This window comes from Canis lupus, chromosome X, assembly GCF_003254725.2.
Source record: "Canis lupus dingo isolate Sandy chromosome X, ASM325472v2, whole genome shotgun sequence".
Lineage (NCBI taxonomy): Eukaryota > Metazoa > Chordata > Mammalia > Carnivora > Canidae > Canis > Canis lupus.
Window position 1 is genome coordinate 78744627 of NC_064281.1, and position 19422 is coordinate 78764048.

General features: G+C 35.1%; 1 protein-coding gene across 1 annotated transcript in view; it reads left to right on the plus strand.

The window, feature by feature from the left end:
• The window catches only part of IL1RAPL2 (interleukin 1 receptor accessory protein like 2), a 1329588-nt gene that overhangs the window by 455878 nt on the left and 854288 nt on the right, over nt 1-19422 (plus strand). The window lies entirely within an intron of this gene.

Genomic DNA, 19422 nt, shown 5'->3' on the forward strand with positions numbered 1-19422 from the left:
ACAGCTAAAGCATGTAAAGTATCTCTTAGTGGTGATGAAAATGTAAAATTGACCATGGTGATGGTTGCGCATATCTGTAAATATACAAAACACCATTGAATTGCATATAAAAAATGAACTGTATGGAATGTGGGTTATATCTCAATAAGGCTATTAAAATATGATGATCATCATTTAGTAAATATTTAAATGTCCACAAGCTCCTCTTCTTAAATATAGGGACATTTTATTTTAAGTAGGGTTATCTTGATAAAGCTGCTCGGCATTTTCTGTTTTTTTCTATTTAAATCATTAATAGCAATATTATACACTTCAAAACTGATATATAATAATGGAGATATACATATGTCTCCATTATTATACATCAGTTATATAATAGATAGATAGATAGATAGATAGATAGATAGATAGATAGATATCTCTCTATATATCATATAAACATGGATATTTGTTCCTGTGTGTGTGTGCGTGTGTGTGTGTATTCTTTTCAAATAACCTAGTTTGGAGTAAAGTCTATTACTATAATATGTGTATGTATGTATGTATATGTATCATGTACTGTAATATGTATATATATGTGTGTTATCAACAAACTTTCATAAAGGCCTAATAGAAATGTAAAGTAATATAAATATACTATTATCCCTGATTTGTGGCAATTGCAACCCAATATAAGCCTCAAGATTTTATTGTGAGTGTTAAAGAAAGACCAATTTGACATTTTAGGGTTTGTTTATTCTGTTTATGATCACACTGGCTTTTTCATGTCAGCTTCTTTTGATGATTTCTCTTCTCCTTCTTCTTCTTCTTCTTCTTCTTCTTCTTCTTCTTCTTCTTCTTCTTCTTCTTCTTCTTCTTCTTCTTCTTCTTCTTCTTCTTCTTCTTCTTCTTTTTGGATTTCTTAACATTGGAGTGTCCTGGGGCTCAGTCCTGTACCTGTTATTTTTTTTATCTGCACTGATTCCCCTAGTCATCTCATTCAGTTTCACAACATTAAATAGTTTTATATTGATAACTCCATAATTTCTCTAGACCAGACTTTTCCCCTGAATTCGACTTGAATAGATAATTTGCATTCTCAACATCTCCATTTGTATGTCTAACAGATATCTCACATTTAACTTGTCCCCAACTAAACTGAACTTTTTACTAAATCCTGCTCCATCTAATCTTCATTTAGTAGTTAATGGCTATTCCATTTTTTCTGTTTCTCAGATTAAATCCTTTGAGTCACCTTGATTGATTGATCTCTCATATTTCATTCAGTCATGCTGCCCCCATAGGGCCTTTGCACTGACTGATCTCTACCTGGAATGTTCTTCCCCTGACATCCATATGCTGGGGTCCCTTTCTCCCTTCAATCCTTTGTTCATATGTCACATTCTTTCTTTAATGAGGAACACACAAATCACACCACTTAAAATTGCAAACACTCAGTGCCACTGATCCCCTGCCTACTCTATTTTTTTCTATAATACTTATCACCATCTAACATGTTATAAGATTTAGTTATCTTGTTAATGTTTAACTGTCTTTCCCTAATAAAATGTAAATGCCATTAAGAGCAGAAGTTTTTGTCTATTTTGCTTACTTCATGTATCCCCAGTGCCAGAAACTGTAATGGGCACATAGGTAGCACTGGATAAATACTGTTCAATTGACAGATACTATGTTGCATATAGTATCTATTCTTTTTAATGACCCTAAACATGGCTCTTCATGTTTGGCTGTGACTGATGTGGATTTTCCAAGAGAAATGTAACCTTTACTTTCTTCTTTTAAAAAAAAAATATTTATTTATTTATTTGAGAGAGAGAGAGAGTGAACACACAAGCAAGAAGGGCAGAGGAAGAGGGAGAAAGAATCTGAAGCAGACCCTGAGCTGAGCATGGAGCCCAAGGTAGTGCTTGATCTCACAATCTTGAAATCATGATCTGAGCTGAAGCCAAGAGTTGGACACTTAACCGACTATGCCACCCAGACACCCCTGTAACACTCCATTTCATAAGACACATAATGTGTATTTTCTGACTGGATCAACATGTGCTACTTATAACAATGAACAAGCAGCTATTTTTTTAACCACATGTCATCTCCACCCACAACCATCTCTAATTCAAATGAAGTGTCAAATTGTAATATTTTTTAAAAATATATTTTACTTATTTATTTGACACAGAGAGAGAGTGAGGGAGCACAAGCAAGAGGAGTAGCAGAGGGAGAGGGAAAAGCAAGATCTCCACTGAGGAGGGAGCAGATTGAGGTCTTGGGGCTCAATTCCAGGACCCTGAGATCATAAACCAAGCCAAAGGCATACAGGTAACCAGCTGAGTCACCCAGGTGCCCTCAAGTTGTCGTTTTTATCAATTACTGAAAAAAATTCCAATTTTTATAACTCTTCCACTAGAAAGTCAATAAGAGCCTTGATTTCTGAATTTTCTCTTTTTTCTTTTCTCCTCTATACAGCCTCAAAAGTGAAACCAAGGACATTTTACATGAAAGTTTGTATTATGATAACATCTAATTATCATTTATGTTTCACACTGAGTGGTTTTTGGAAGTTCTCAAGGCTTTGTTCTCTTACCAACATTAACTTGTCTCTAAAAGCAGGTAGTTTACAGCTTAGCCAAGAAAGCAAAATAGTGTATGTGTGTAATTAGCACAAATTAATCATGCTATGAGAACTTTAATTTCAGATTTGGGAACTTAAATGATTCTTATATTTAAGTTGTCAACCTCAGAGTCTCATTAGTCTAAATTTTACATTTAATTGACGAGGACTGTTCTGCCTCCTTAGAACTGTCACATATAGTTTATAAGTTACACGATGTCCAGTGGGAAACACTGCTTTAGGATTCCTTTTTCTGAGTCTTAGTTCAAGCTTTTTCATTAACTTATTATGTGATTCCAGACTAATTATTTAATCTTTCTGTGCCTCAGGGTTTTTAAACGTAAGATTTCAGAGAGGTATTCTTCTGTTGTACCTGCCTTAGAGAAAGAGAAATTGATGTGTGCTGGACAGAGCATAGGTTTTGGAGTCATAAAGACCTATATTCAATTCCTGCTGCAGCCAGTAACTGGTTTTGTGGCTTTAGGGAAGTTCGTATCACTGATCCTTATTTCTGTCATCTCCAAAATGATAAGACCTATTTCACAAGATTGTGAGGATTAGGTAAGTAATTTGAAAAGTGCATAGTATAGTGGCCAGCACAAATCTCACTTTTCTTCCTCTTGTTGCTTATCCACCTGCCTCTATCCTAGTTGTAAAATGAGGTTATGAGAGTTAAATTTTATATAAGTGACTATCACATAGTAGCTGAATAATAACTGCCAGTTTTTTGGATGTGCTACTAAGTAATTAAGGTTACTAAATAAGGAAGATCGAATATTATAAATAGTGGGAGGAGGAAAATGAGAAGGAAAATATGAAAACTCAGTAAATTTAATAATTATTCCTATTTAAAACAACAATACGCCATTGGTTTGATAGTGCCCAGCTGCCCAAATGTCTAAAATATCCCCAAGCTAAACTCTGTCGCATAGATGAGCCCATTATCTGAGTCCTATATTTTTGCAAAGATTTCATAAGATATGTAATATAGATTTATAACTAAAAAAAGTTTTTATCAAGTTCATCACTTTGCCCAACATGTTTAACAATCAAAGTATTATCTGCTGCTAATTGGAATCAGCTGTACAATACACAGGGCTCATTGACCTCTTTGGAAATAAGTATCTTAGAGGAACATTGTGTCTTTATGAAAGGATAGATACCAGTCCATTTTAACAACTTCATATATGCCTTTTTTTATATGCTCCCAAAGTAAAATGTATAATGTATGTGAATATTAAAGATGAATGTTTGCTAATGTCCTGAAAAGGCCATTTGTAAGTTCATTGATTATGATCCTATTGCAATGAGTATTTGTAATACATCTTGCCTTGATTTAATTCACTATTAATCATACATAAGTGGTAATGTGCTCCAATCTATATAGATCTTTTTTGATTTTCATACAATTTACTTTCTCTTTTTTTCTGCTTACTTTAGAATCAAATGGATAAATACTTTTTTTCTTTTATAGGACCATAAATGTAGTCCTATTCCCCTGGGCTTTTAAAAAGATGTATAAATATATCTTAATTGTAAAATACATGCTAATTTTATTATTTTTAACTAAATTTAAAATCATGATGCATAACTGTGTAGCATTTGCTATAATTTCAGATATGGAGGTACAAAAACATATAACTCACTTAAGGTGACTATAGAATCATTTATATTCAACCATCTGAGATGAAATTACCAAAAAAAGAATGAAAGTAAAACTTTTTTGGTTCTAATGGAAAAGTTTAAATAAAACCTAATTCATGAAAAGGACTTTAACTTTTTGATGTTCAGCTTAACAGTTCAATTCAACAAACATTTATCCTGAGCAGTCTACCATAGTGCTGAAGAGCATGGGCTTTGCAATCAAGTGATCTGGGTTTGGTTTCCCATATCACAGTTTACTCTCTGACTCTAGGCAAGTTACTCAACTGCTAACTGTCTTAGTTTCTTCAAGTGTACAGTTGGGCTCTTATACCTACTTTGCCAGAATGTAGTCAGGATTCAACAGGAAAGTATGTATGTGTGCCTGGCTACCGAAAGCACTCAATAACTGGCAACTGCTATTACAAACTATGTGCCAGACTCTATACATTGATTATACAAAGATAAGTAAGATATTATCTGGTACTGAACTTAGAGTAAACAGAATGTATATTGAGATACAACAGTAATGCCACTGGCTTGACAAGTAACATGTAACAATCAGCCACATTACTTAGCTAGCTATATTGCACATATTATAGGATATATCTGCAGTGCTGAAATGAGCACTCAACACTGATTTAAAATTCCTTGTGGGGCTTAAGTTGGGCTATACGTTTACAATACAAAATATGCTAGCTATAGGGACACCTGGGTGGCTCAGCGGTTGAGTGACTGCCTTTGGCTCAAAGGCGTGTGATCCTGGTCTGGGGATCGAGCCCCGCATCAGGCTCCCTGTGAGTGGCTTGCTTCTCCCTCTGCCTATGTCTCTGCCTCTATCTCAGTGTCTCTCATGAATAAATAAATTAAATCTTTTTTTAAAAATGCTAGTTATAAAATGTATTTTTGTGGAAATTTATTATATCCTTAACATCTTTGGAATGGGCTAAACATGTAAGAAAAGGAAAATTTACTTTGCTCTAAATGAACTAAAATTAAATTTACATTTTGGAAAATAGTTTTTTATCATTTTTGCTCAGAAGCTTCACATGAAAAACTTCTAAGGAAGCCAAAAGAACATACCTCCACTATCTATAGGTCTGTTGGTCAATCTCTGTAGATTGCTTTATATTTAAAAGATACAGTCCTCCAGAGTGCAAATAAAATGTAATAAATCACAAGAATAAATGGTTTATCTCCATGCAAAGTGTCTTTGTTTTAACAAAGGAAACACCAACACACAAAATAATGTTGTAATTATCTCATTGATAGTTATATGTTAATATCTCAGAAAGGGGGACACCTGCATGGCTCAGTGGTTGAGCATCTGCCTTCAGCTAAGTGTGTGATCCAGGGGTCCTGGGATTGAGTCCTGCATCGAGCTCCCTATGGGGAGCCTTTGTGTCCCTCTGCCTTTGTGTCTGCCTTTCTCTGTGTCTCTCATGAATGAATAAATAAAATCTTTAAAAACATTCTCAGAAGAGAGAACTTTGAGGGTGTGTCATAGGCACTGATCATTCATCAATTAAAGGTACCTACATAGTAGATCTGTGGTAGATAAGTAAAAGATAGGTGTTTTCCAAATCATCTACTACCTTCCCTGCATTCATCAGCTGATGGAGCTACAGGAGTATCATTAGAATGATACCAAGTTCTTCTGATATCCAATTTACAAAATTCAGTTTTCCAGTTAGTTTAGTATTTCATTCAGAAAAAGCTGTCAACTAACAATCCCTGTTTGTCAAATTCTGATCAGAGCTCACAATGGTGATTCCCAAAGCTCAGCAAGGTTCTTCTGAATCAGAAGAGACTCATTTATGTGCAGTGTAATATTATGTATGGACTATATTTTGATGCATCCTTTAGCAACTTGTCATTCCTGGATAGTGTATCAGGTATGATTATAAGTAATGTTATTGCTTTTTTGGGGTGGCTTGTAAATGGCCTCTGAAGGCAATTGCAAAAGGTGAGTTAAAATGTCTTCAACAACTCCAATATTATATGAATATATACATTCCATAGCTACCATGATGAAAAGCCACTTAGTTTATTTACTCTGTACATGGCTGAAGTCTTGGCCTTGCCTTCAAGGATACTGTGGTCTAGTTGAGGAGATTAACAGGTCAATAGGCATTTATTTATAGTGAAGTACAGTAAGTGCTCCTACAGAAGAAAACAGGTTCTATGGGAGCCCAGAAGAGGAACCGATAACCAAGTTAGAGAAGTCTTTGTAAATTGGAATGAAAAGATAACATTTGGATAGATAAGTTCTGAGATGTTCATGTCACATATTGTGTCACAATATCTATTTTTATATGTCATATTTTGGTATTCTCTTTAGTGACAAAATCCTTAGCAAAACATTTCACATGAAAAAGAACTACATAATTGTTTTGTCTTCTCTATTACAAGAAATTCATATAACCAGGCTCAGATAAAAGGTTCAGGAACTTTATTCGGCCTCTTCATTTTGATACCCGGTAGCTAAGCTAACCGGCTTAGTATAAGATGAACAATGAATCAAAAAATAGGGTTACATTTCTAAATGGAGCAGAGGTATTCTCATTATGAGTATAAATGTTTATTTTTCTCCCATAAACTGCAGCCATAGTATGTGTTCTACTGTGTTTCTGATTTTCCTGGTGATGTGAATCAGAGATTCAATTAACCACCAATCAACAGCCAAGCATGCCAATCTGGACACTAACACATCTAGTGTATGTTTTCTTGGCATGGCTCATAATCTAATTTTCTTTTCCCTCTCTACCTCTCTTTGCACTTTCTATAGAATGACTGTTCTTGTTGAATAGTGAATTGAACAAGAGTGAGGAGAGTGGGAATTAGGTGGGAATTAGGTAATATTCCAAACTGACAAAATTAGGCTGTGGAAATCAAAAGGTGTCCAGGGACAGTTACATTGAAGATAGAGTTGAAGGGATACTCTTCCTCTCTGCCCCAGGGCAATAGGTCCAACTGAATTAATTCAGCTGGCAAGCTATTTAAAAAAATGCCATGTGTGTAAAATAGATTCACAGGGAAACAATGTTAACTCTAAAGTACTCTGTAGATAAGCACATATTTTCACATAGCAGACATTGACTCTAGAAAAGAGGAAAACCATTGTGATTTTCAATCATTAATAATAAGTCTTCAAATCATTAGTATGCAGCATGGAAGTAGTTTTTCCCTTCTTGGCATCATGATCCACAAAACCATGGATTTCTTAAAGCATAGATTCAATTCAATTCAATACATATTTCTTAAAGACTATGTGCTGGAAATGTGGTAAAACACAAGACAGACATAGTTCCTATACTCATGGAGTTTCCAGTCTGTCAGGCAACACAAATATTACACCAGTAGTTATAGGTATTATGACCTATGAAAGAAAAGTCGATGAGTTGGGAGTATAAAAGAGTGCTTAATTTAGCCTTAGAGCAGGTAGCTATGGTCAGAGGCTTATCTATAACTATAGCTGGGAGATGAGAAGGGTAGAGGAGAGACTATTCAGGCTCTATTATTTATAGCTGAAATATGCTTAAAAGTCACTGAGACACTTTCTTCAGGGAATTTGGGGGTGGGACAGTCTCTCCCTGTTTCACATGCTTTATATGCATGTATTTCCTCTCTATGCTGGAGTGCTGATTACTCTTTACATTCACCTCAAGGTAATGGAGTCACTTCATAAGTGCTAAACTTCCCACGCTCTGTAACTTTCAAGTGTTAAACTTCCCATGCTTTGTAACTCTTCTGGAAGAGTTAACACTTACCCATCATTTAGGAACTCTGTAGGTGAGTTCTCCAATAATTCTATGGCATTCTCAGACCCAGCACAATGCCTTTACCCTTCTTCCATCTGGCTTCAGAATCTTATCTCCTAGTAGGAAATATAAAGAGTTAAATTTGGTTTTAGCCACTCCTATTGTTCATTCATTAAGAGTCTTCTGTGCCAAACAGTACACCACGAATAGGAGTCAGTTTTCTCTGTTAGTGAAAAACTACCAGAGGGCAAGAAAGTATTTTTAATAAAGTAGAAAAGCACTGTGAAATCTAACAGTATTTGTTCTGGTACTTACCTAAAGTGATTCAATGTTCCTTTCTGGGGTAAAAGGAAGTATGTACAAAAGAGTTGGGGATCAGTACTTTTTTCCATGCTCCACAGGTAGTCTGCAGAAAGCCTGGTAAATTATCTTTCTGCAAAAGAGTTGGGGATCAGTACTTTTTTCCATGCTCCACAGGTAGTCTGCAGAAAGCCTGGTAAATTATCTTTCTGCATATCTGTCCTGTTATGAGCCAAGTAAAGGACATAGAGGATAAAGTGCTGCTTTTCCTTCACACCCAGCTCAGGCTAACTTTGTAGGTAAAAGGTAACCCTGGAATACACTAAATTGGAAAGAAGATCTAGGTTCTAGTAGTCCTTATGGTGCTACTGACTGACACTAATCCTTTGCAATGATATGGATGGAACTAGAGTGTATTATCTAAATGAAATAAATCAGTATGAGAAAGACAAATATCATATGATTTCATTCATATGTGAATTTAAGAAAAAAAAAGAGTTGAAAAAAAAACAAAAAAAAAGAGTTGAACATAGGGGAGGGGAAGGAAAAATAAGATAAAAACAGAGAGGCAAACCATAAGAGACACAACTATAGGAAAAAAGAACAGTTCAGTATTCATCTTTTTTCATGTCTTCATCTCTACATACAATTTCTTTTGACCAAAAAGGTCTGTGTCTTTTATAAAAAATTATAAACCATTGTACCAGATAATTTCTAGAAATTATGATTTTTTATTGATTTAGATATCCTGCTCCGAAAGGCCTTCAGGCTGCTGGATAATTCAGAAAGCCAGCTGATGTAGGAAGATGTGACTTAGACAGAAAGTGCTTAAAAATCCCTGAAGGCCTAAAGGGAAATAATTTCCTTTTCTTGCATGTATATTTGCTGCTGCTGAGTTAAGATATAACAAACAGTGGAAGGTTGACTGTTCCTCTGGGTATAGCCAGAGACCTTCCCTTGAATGAGGTGCATGGTTCTAATAGTCCAAACCCAGGAAGATGTAGCTTAAACAGTAGATACTCCAAAGGTGTCAATTACCAGTATCTTGTATTTCCACAGTGAGCTAGGAAGAGTATCAGGTCAGGAATTGCTTCTGAGTGCAAAGTCTCTTGGAGTAAGGGAGGAACAAGCCTTAGAAAGCTTTTAGTTTGTAGAAGAGCCCATTGTCTTTGGATGGGACTAAATGGGTAGGGAGATCAGTTCTGAAGAACTACCTAGGCAGGATGATGCCTAGGGGCATTGAACTGAGAGGTGAGCTTAGAGGTAGAGGGAGGGAAGCAGACAATGCTTCTATGAGCCCATCCTGCCTAATCAAAATGGGATCATTGATATGGACTGACTGTGTGTGTTTCCGCAAAATTCATATGTTGAAATCCTAACCCCCAGTGTGATGATATTAGGAATTGGGACCTTGGAAGGTAATTAGGTCATGATGGAGGAGCCCTCATGAATGGGAATAGTGCTTTTATAAAATTGAACCCAGAGAGCTCCCACCTTCTTTCTGCCAAGTAAGGATAAAATAAGAAGAAAAAATCTACAGCCCAGAAGGCTCTCACCAGAACCTAACCATGCCTGCACCCTGATCTAAGATTTCCAATTTCCAGATGGTGAGAAATTTGCTTATAAGCCACCCAGTCTAATAGTACTTGGTTATAATAGTGTGAACTAAGACAATTATCTCAAGGACTTTGAGATCCAAGGAAACACACACATTGCTTTTATTTGGAATTTTTACAATTAGAAACGGACTTTAGAAATTATACTTTATACTATTTTATTGTGATTATTTCATTTTAATTTCCTCTTAATTTTGTTAAAGTTGTTTTTGAAAATGTTATGTCATAATTATTATCTGAAATAAATTTATTTCTTTAAGAATATTCTTGGCTGGGCTGGCATCATGGACATGCGACCTGTGCAGTTGTTTTGTTTACTGCTCTGCTGTTGCTTTCTTGAAATTCTTAATAACTTTTGAACAAGGGACCCTGCATTTTTATTTTTTATTTTTTACTAAGTTCCACAAATTATGTATCTATCTTATTCTAATTTTCCTGGATTATATGGTCCATGGATGGTGGTAGGAAAGAAAGTGGACAGAAAGGGAGCAATGTGATTTGTTGTAGACCCCAAAAATCTGGGATTTGTCATCAAGCCTGACTATCAGGTTGAACTGGATAGAAATTGAGATAACCTTGGTTCTTGAGATTGGGAGGTGAAGTGTGAAGTTCCATGAGATCTAGGTATAGTCATTTCTATACTGCCACTTAGGTAATTCAGGTCTGTCATATATGAATTATTTTTGAGGTGCTCTATGTGAACTTTTTTTGAAAATTTGGCTATAGAGACAAAGCAGATGGAGTGCTGCATTAGTATTTATTGCTTCCACCAGATAAAAAAAGAAGGAAACTGCTATTAGCTGCCTACCACTCCAAAATGCTATATGCAGTACAGATTAAGTGAATACTGACACATGCCTCAGGTGCTCCCATAGGAGAGGTGTTGAGGCATTATTGAGATTATTTATTGTATTGTTTATAGTACTCTCATGAAGCTGTCAGGATGAGGCCAAATATAATAGTTAAAGTTGCAGAATTTTAGGCATCAGAGAAAAGAAATGTATCTCAGGTTTAGCAACCTGAAGGTAAGCTCCAAATTAAGATGCATGACAGATTAAAAACCCATTTCATTTGGCTATAATGGCACCAATTGAGTTGTTTGTTACTGACCCACTATCACTAGGATGTATACTCTAAGAGGTTCTTTCTGAGAAAAATTAGGCTTCCTTTTCTTTCCACAGATCTTGGAATTAGCAACAGAGATGTGATGAATATATGCAGGCAGTCTGTGTCTATAGGGCTTTAAGACAAATTAATTTGCCAGCCAATAACTGGAATCTTGCTGGTACCTCTTCTGAATGGGTAGAGTCCTCTCTCTTTGGTCTGTTAAAAAAAATCCAAAGAAAGCATTCATACTCTAACCTCTCATGGTAGGGAAAGAGCTTTAAGAAGAATATGGCAGACTAATAAAACTTATTTGTATTAGCCTTTTTATTTTCAGCTTACATCCCCCCATCTGGAAACAGGCTATCATGTGTCTTCTCATTTTTTAAGTTAGTACTTAAATTTAAACAGAGTTGTATGTGGGTCTTCCACCAACACATACTCTTGGTGCTCTGGGACTCATAGTGGTAACTTGCAGTTCCTGAAATCAATCTTGCTCTGAAATGGGGCCATCCAAATGTGTAGCTTCTCCCTCTTACAGTCATTTGCACTGAGAGAAATTAAAATTGGAGCACATTTTTTAAGGTGCCTTTTTTTTTTTACAAGGACTGCCTGGAAGACTGGTCCTTTGCCAATATGATGTAAGCTTGTTTGACTTAGTGTCTTATTCTTGAGGTTTTCTCTCGCATTTGAGGGTACCAACTGAGGATCATGCACCATGAGCACTACGGACTACATGTGTGGGTACAGCCAGAACTATCCACATCAAAGGACATCACTCTTCAGCTTAAGATTTTATTCTCTCAGGCCTGCTAGAATGTTGTGAAGCCCTTATTATGCCTTTCCTTTGCCTCTACTGCTTTCCTTAACCTGAGTGCCTTCCTTTATTCTTTCTCCCTGCCCAAACCCAAACTTCATCACTCCCTCATGTGCCACCATCTTCATGAAGTCTCTTCTAAGTATATCTCAAGTCCATCATCCTATCCTTAAAATTCAGATGGTACTTAAGCTCTTTGCCATAATATTTTTTACTTAGCTACCTTATACTTCAATTTTCCTTTTTTGTTATAGTTTTAAGTCTCTTTAACCATACAGTTCCTACAGGGTATATACTTATTTATTTTTTTTACCCTACAGAGCACCTGCATCACTTAGTAAATATATAATTATTCAGTCAGTAGAAGGGTTAAATCATTTATGGCTTTATTCAGATTGTGAATATTATATGAAAAGAGCAGTCTTCACACACACTACCTTGTTGGTTAACATAGGACAAAAGGCTAGGGAATCTATTGGAGGAAAAAAGGAAAGCAAGAGTACTTCAGTGTTGCTTAGAATAATCATCAAAAAAGAGATTATTCCTATTTTAAGATCAGGAAACCAAGGCATAGAGATGTTAACTGAGTTGCTCAGAATTACATATCTCATTAGTAAGTGACAGAACTAAAACTTGAATCCAATTCTCTGACTAAATGCTATGCTCTTCCCCACTGTAAAACATAATATTCTGGTGATTATGGGGTAAGTAAGAGTCCTTCACTTTTTCTGTCTTTCTTAAAATGAAGCATTCAGGGAAGAATGTGTCTGTATGGAAAAGATGGAGTTTGGGGAAAAAGAATAGCTATTTAACACTTTGAATTTTGAGTGCTAATTGCAATATGTGAATCAAAACTAATGTTAATCTCTTTTCATCTTCACCCTGGTTCTTATAACAACTCATTTCCTCCCCTATTTCACTTCTTTTCACATTCCATTTTCCTCCACCTCTTCCTAAATATCTAAATCCAGTTTTGCAAGAAAAAGTTACAGACTAAAAACTGCTATAGACACACCTGGAATTTAGATCAATTTTACTGAAACAAGCTCTGACTGCCACTTTGTGTTGCATTCCCATAGTAGAATGAGAGAAAGAAAGAAAAAAACCTGAAAGCTCAGCAACCACAGCTCCTAGATCTTGTGCATTTATAACTTTTCTCTTCCTTGTAAAGTTGCCTATTTTTCTAACTTTGTTTTTGAAAAGGAGACACAAGTTAGAATGATACCATAATAATCATATTTTGATTACTTTGTATTTGAAAAATGCACAGAAGGGTGTTGCTCTGTTACTGTAGTAACAGAAAATCGCGATTTTTTTTTGGATAAGAGATGGAGATGTAAGAAAGCTTGTAAAAGCATCCTGAGAACTCTAGTCTCTCTGACCTACTATAGTAATAATCAGAGGGCCTCAGACATATCTTTCTACCTACATGGCCTTCCATGTGCCTAAATGTAGGCTCAGTGTCACTTGTGCTCAGAAGGAAAAAGATTAAAAATAAAAATCAAAAGAAGCAACCTGAGTAGAAAAGGAAAAACAAACAAACAAACAAACAAAAATGGAACAAGCCAGAAGGGAATAGGGACATTAAATGCCAGACTTTGATTTTAGCCTAAAGGCAATTGAGGACTACTGAAAGTGTGGCAGGAAGAGTTTAAACAAGGTGCCTCGCTCTAATGACTAATTGATGGCTGGACCAGAATGAAAATCAAAGTTCCTTACTTCAATTCCTGTGTATTGGGTTTCTTCTCTAAGTAACAGCATTTGGGACAGAAATATAAAAGCGTAACGATTATATGTAAGTAATGAATCACTAAATTCCACTCCTGAAACCAATACTATACAATATATAAACTAACTTGAATTTAAATAATTTTTTTAAAAAACTCAAATAAAAAAAGAAATACAAAAGTGCAGTGATTAAGAGATTAGGCTTTAGACTCAGCTATCTCTGTTCACATTTCATTTCCACCACCATATACCTGTGTGAACTTGGATCCCATTTTCCACATTTATACAATGGGAATAATAAGAGTACTTATGTTATCAGATTGTTCTGCGGATTAAATGAGATAGCGTATATAGATTTAGGATAACATCTCTGGCATATAGTAAATAATAAATAGTGGTTGCTATTAGAAAGGGAAGGGAAGAGAGAAGAAAGAAAAAGACGGCAAACAAGAAAAGAGAAGGGAAGAAAAAAGAAAAGAAAAATCTAAAAACAGCCAAAGATCAAATATTGCTGCCTTAGAGTCAGATCAGATATGGGGATGTGAACTGACCTGGATCCTGAGCCCTTGCCTAATTTTTAATGTCTTGTTGAGTCAATTCAGCTTTGCTTGAGTTGCTGGGTCTCTTATCTCCATCCACCCTTTGAAATGCTGTTTTGCTGCCATCCACATCCTGATGCTAGAGGATACTACTGTTACCATGACTTGGCTCTCCTCACCGTGGGTAATATTTTTGCAAGTCTCCTTCCAGTCTCAGCTCAGTTTTCACCTCATCTGAAAATTCTTCCTTGACCAACTTATATAAAGTAGCTACCCCTACCCCATCCCTTCAGGAACACTCAATCCTACTATTTTATTTTTCCATAAAATATAGTATTAACTCAAAAAAAAAATATATAGTATTAACTCAGATTACCTCATATGTTTATTCAATTATTGCCTGATCTTTTCCACTGAAATGTAAGCTACTTAAGGGCAGAGGCCCTGTTGGTCTTATATACAGCACTTTTTCTTAAGCTTCTAGTACAATTTGCTGGATGAATTAATGAATGAATGAATAAATGAATTAGGAAGGTGCTTATTGAGCAGTTATTACATACTTAAAGCCTGACTACTTGTGGAGAATAGACACAACTGGCTTCCTGGAGAGTTTACCAATAGAAATGCCAGACTTTAAAAGGTTGATATGTGCCATGTTTCTTGTTATTTCATGTCACTTGGCTTTCACAGCAGCAGTAGTTCAGGAACTACTTCAAGCTTCATGGGCCAAGATATTTTCAACTCTCTCTACAGAGCTGCAGGGTTTGGTTCAGTTTTAGGAATATTTCCAGCTCCGTTCCTTCCTCCTAATTCAGTGTTAGACCATTGAGTTCTAAAAACATTGGCATGGTAAAATCTATTTCCTAACATAGGCCCCAAATGATTTTGAAGGTAAGTAAATACACTTTGGAAGCTGATGTTTTGCCAATATCTTTGCCATGTGCTAAAGGTAAAGACCATTAATACAGTGAGCCTAAGTAGACTGAATCATAATGACTGGTATTTTTAGGAATTTTCTCTAAGCTTATCAACTTCTCTATAAGAAGAAATGGAAAGTCTTAAGAGGAAGGCCTGATAATATGAAAAATCATTTTTTCCAAGTGCAAAGGGTAGGAAACTTTAAATTAGCAGATGCTACTAATGACAACCACCACCATGGCTATTTAGTGCATAGTTTACACCAGGAACGCTAAGTACTTTACATGCATCTACTCAAAGGAACAGAAGGACACTTTAGAGTTAAGATTGACAGAACTTTATATATATATATCCATTTCTTTTACTGGAATAAGACACATCAACATCCTAGTTTAAGGAGGGTGCTGTTTTAAGGACTGTAATTGCACTTTTTTTATTGCTTCTCTCCACAATCCTGGGCTAACTCTACAATCTCTGTCTCTCATCTTCATTATTCATTTGTCTTCTATGGGCTTCTGCATCCATTATTCAGACAATGAGGCTGATGTTACAAGCTCTAACTACCAAATAACACATTTACTCCTACCACCAAAGAGTGCTAGATGGCTGTTTATCTCAATTTCTCTGTCTTGTAAAAGATTTATACAAATGTTGGGCATTCCTTTGGTTATTGTTATGATTATCATTACTTGCCTGGGTTTCTTCATCTTAGAGTGGTACTAACGGTAACCAGTTACATTACATGTGGATTCCCACCAGAATCAAAGTACCCACAGTCCTTGGGTGATTAGATATTGAAGATATTGAATAATTTGCTGAATCTGGTAGTATTTTGTTAGTGGTAGCCATGGTATTTCAGAAATGAGATCTGGATTTAACTGAGCTATGATAGAGTTTTCCAGGTTTCAGTAGGTGTATGTTGGGTTTTCTTTTTTAAAACTTATAAAATGCATCGTTTTCATACTACTTGATAAGGAAAAGAATTTTGAATCACTTTTTATTGAGGTATAATAGATATATAACATTATGTATGTTTCAGGTACCACAATAATATAATTTATACATTACAAAGTGACTACCACCATAAATCTAGTTACCATCTATTACCATTCACTTTAGCTCCTTGCACATCCTCCAATCCCTTTCCCCTCTGGTAACAACCAATCTATTCTCTGTATTTATAATTTTGTTTTTGTTTTGTTTTATAATTTTGTTTTATTCTTTAGCTTCTACATATAAGTGAAATCGTAAGGTATTTATTCTCCATCATTGGACTTGTTTCACTTAGCATCATCCCCTCAAGGTCTATCCATGTTATCAAAAATGGCAAATTTTCCTTCTTTTTTATGGTTGAGTACTCCATTGTATGTATGTACACACACCCACATGCACACACACACACACACACCATATCTTCTTTGTACATTCATCCATAGACACTTAGATTGTTTCCATATCTTGGCTATTGTAAATAATGCTGCAATAAATATATGGGTACATATATCTTTTTGGATTGGTGTTTTCATATTCTTTCGATGAATACCCAGAAGTGCAATAGCTGGACCATATGGTAATTCTGTCATTAAGTTTTTGAGAAATCTCCATACTATTTTCCATGATGGCTACACCAGTTTATATTCCCACCAATGGAGTTCCCTTTTTTCCACATCCTAACACTTGCTCTTCTTGTCTTTTTGATATTAACCATTCTAACAGGTGTAGTGGTTTGGGGTTTGCATTCCCCTGAGTGATGTTGAAGAACTTTTCATATGGCTGTTGGGCATATGCATGTCTTTGGAAAAAAATGTCCATTCAGATCCTCTGTCCATTTTTAAGAGTGATGTTGAAGAACTTTTCATATGGCTGTTGGGCATATGCATGTCTTTGGAAAAAAATGTCCATTCAGATCCTCTGTCCATTTTTAAATCAAGCTGTTTGACGTTTTGTTGTTGAGTTGTATGTTTTTTATAGATTTTGAATATTAACCCCTTATCAGATACAGGTTTTGCAAATATCTTCCCCCATTCAATAGGTTACTTTTTCATTTTGTTGATGGTTTCATTTGCTGTGCAGAATATTTTAGTTTGATATAGTCCCATTTGTTTATTTCTGCTTTGTTTCCCTAGGCTTGGCGTAGATCTACAAACACATCACTAAGAATTATTTCAAGAAGCTACTGCCTCTGTTAACATTCTCCTAGGATTTTTATGGTTTCAGGTCCTACATTCAAGTCTTCAATCAATTTCAAGTTAATTTTTGTATATGGTATAAGACAGTAGTCTAGTATCATTCTTCTGCATGTGGCTGTCCAGTTATCCCAGCAGCATTTATTGAAGAGACTGTTTCTCTAGTGTATAGTCTTACCTCTTCTGTTGTAAATTAATTGGCTATTTATGTATGAGTTTATTTCTGGGCTCTCTTTTCTATTCCATTGATCTATGCATCTGTTTTTTATGCCAATGCCATACTATTTTGACTACTATAGCTTTGAAGTATAGTTTGAAATCAGAGTATGAAACCTCCAGCTTTGTTCTTCTTCCTTAAGATCTCTTTGCTATTTAAGATCTTTAATAACTTTTTCCATACAAATTTTAGGATTAGTTGTTCCAGCTCTGTGGAAAATACCATTGGTATTTTTATAAATATTACATTGAATCTGTGGATTGCTTTAGGTAGTATGGACATTTAAACAATATTAATTCTTCCAATCCATGAGAATGAAATATCCTTCTATTCATTTGTGTCTTCTTCATTTTTGTTTAATCAGTGTCTTGTGGTTTTCAGTGTACAGGACTTTCATCTCCTTAGTTAAATTTGTTCCTAGGTATTTTGGGTTTTTTAGACAATTCTAAACATGATTATTAATTTCTCTTTCTGATAGCTTTTTATTAATGTATAGAAATGCAATGTATTTTTGTATATTGATTTTGTATCCTGCAAATTTATTTATCCTCAGTTTTTTTGGTGGGGTGGAATCTTTAAGGTTTTCTATATATAGTATTGTGCCATCTTTGAATACTGACAGTTTTACTTCTTTCCTTTAGATTTGCATGTCTTTTATTTCTTTTTCTTGACTTACTTCTATGGCTAGGGCTTCCAATACTTTGTTGAATGAAAGTGGCAAGAATGGGCATCCTTGTCTTTTCCCTTATCTTACAGGAAAAGCTTTGACCTTTTCATTGTTGCATATGATATTAGTGGTAGGTTTGTCATATAAAGCCTTTATTATGTTGATGTACATTCCCTCTATGCCCACTTTGTTGAGAGTTTTTATCATAAAATGGATGTTGAATTTTGTAAATGAGTTTTCTATATTTTATTGAGATTATCATATCATTTTTATCTGTCATTCTGTTAATGCAGTGTATTACATTGATTTGCAGATGTTGAACCATCCTTGCATCTTTGGAATAAATTCTATTTGACCACAGTATATCATCCTTTTAATGTACTGTTGAATTTGGTTTTCTAGTATTTTGTTGAGCATTTTTGCATTTATGTTCATCAGGAATAGTGGCCTATAATTTTCCTTTGTGGTGTTGTGGTCTTTGTGGTGTTCTTTTCTTTTTTTTATGGAATTCTTTTTTCTAAAGTAAAGTAACTTTATTTTTTTTATTTTTTTCTAATAAATTTATTTTTTATTGGTGTTCACCAGTGAAACCACCTGGTCCTAGATTTTAGTTGTTGGGAGATTTTCATTACTGATTCAATATCCTTGCAAGTAATTAGTCTATTCAGATTTTCTATTTCTTCTTGAGTCAGTCTTTGAAGATTGTATGCTCCTAGGAATTTATCCATTTCCTGTAGGTATTCCAGTTTGTTGAGCAGTATTTGTTCATTGTTGTCTCATGATCCTTTGTATTTCTGTGATAATCATTTGTAACTTCTCTTTCATCCTTGCTTTTATTTATTTGAGTTAGTCTAGCAAAAGGTTTGTTTATTTTTTGGAAGAATCAGCTATTAATTTCATTGATCTTTTTTATTACCTTTTTAGTTTATATTTCATTTATTTCTGCTCTAACCTTTATTATTTTGTTTATCTTAATGTTTGGGCTTCTTCTCTTTTTTTAGTTCTTTTAGGTACAAAGTTATATTGTTTATCTGAGATTTTTCTTATTTCTTGAAGTAGGCCTATATCACTATAAAATTCCCTTTTATTTTTATTTTTTTAAAGATTTTATTTATTTATTCATGAAAGAAACAGAGAGGAGAGAGGCAGAGACATAGGCAGAGAGAGAGAGAAGCAGGCTCCATGTAGGGAGACCAATGTGGGACTCAATCCCAGGTCTCCAGGATCGCCCTGGGCCAAAGGCAGGCACTCAACCACTGAGCCATCCAGGCATCCCTAAACTTCCCTTTTAAAAGAGCACTAGGTGCTATACTATAT